Source organism: Mastomys coucha, unplaced genomic scaffold (assembly GCF_008632895.1).
Source record: "Mastomys coucha isolate ucsf_1 unplaced genomic scaffold, UCSF_Mcou_1 pScaffold15, whole genome shotgun sequence".
Classification (NCBI taxonomy): domain Eukaryota; kingdom Metazoa; phylum Chordata; class Mammalia; order Rodentia; family Muridae; genus Mastomys; species Mastomys coucha.
Genome location: NW_022196897.1, coordinates 26,069,404 through 26,070,056, shown reverse-complemented (window position 1 = coordinate 26,070,056; position 653 = coordinate 26,069,404).

Below are 653 nucleotides of genomic sequence, written 5' to 3'. Positions count from 1 at the left end.
AAATCCGCCTGCCTCCGCCTCCCAAGTGCTAGGATTAAAGGCGTGCGCCACCACCGCCCGGCTTAAAAGTTTTGATATATATAATTTTATTATTTATTAAAAATGAAAGCAGAATTGCATGTATAAATATGCTTGTTTATTTTTACTTAAAAATCAATTCTTGGGCTGGCAAGATGGCTCAGTACGTAAGAGCACTGACTGCTCTTCCGAAGGTCCTGAGTTCAAATCCCAGCAACCACATGGTGGCTCACAACCACCCGTAATGAGATCGGACGCCCTCTTCTGGTGTGTCTGATCTGAAGACAGCTATAGTGAATTACGCTTGAGCAGGCCGGGCCAGAGAGAGTGGGGTGGGACCGGCAGAGGTCCTGAGTTTCAATTCCCAGCAGCCACACACATGATGGCTCATGGCCATCTGTACAGCTACAGTGTACTCATACACATAAAATAAATAAAATAAATTTAAAAAATGTACAAGCAACAATGTTCTTAATAGTTAAGACATTTCTCAAACTTCAATTTGTTTGTTTGTTTGTTTTGAGACAGGGTCTCACTATGTTGTCCAGACTAACCTGGGGTTCAGTATACAGACCAAGCATGTTGAACTCTGTCTTTACCTCCTGAGAGTACTGGAATTAAAGGCAGGTGCATAT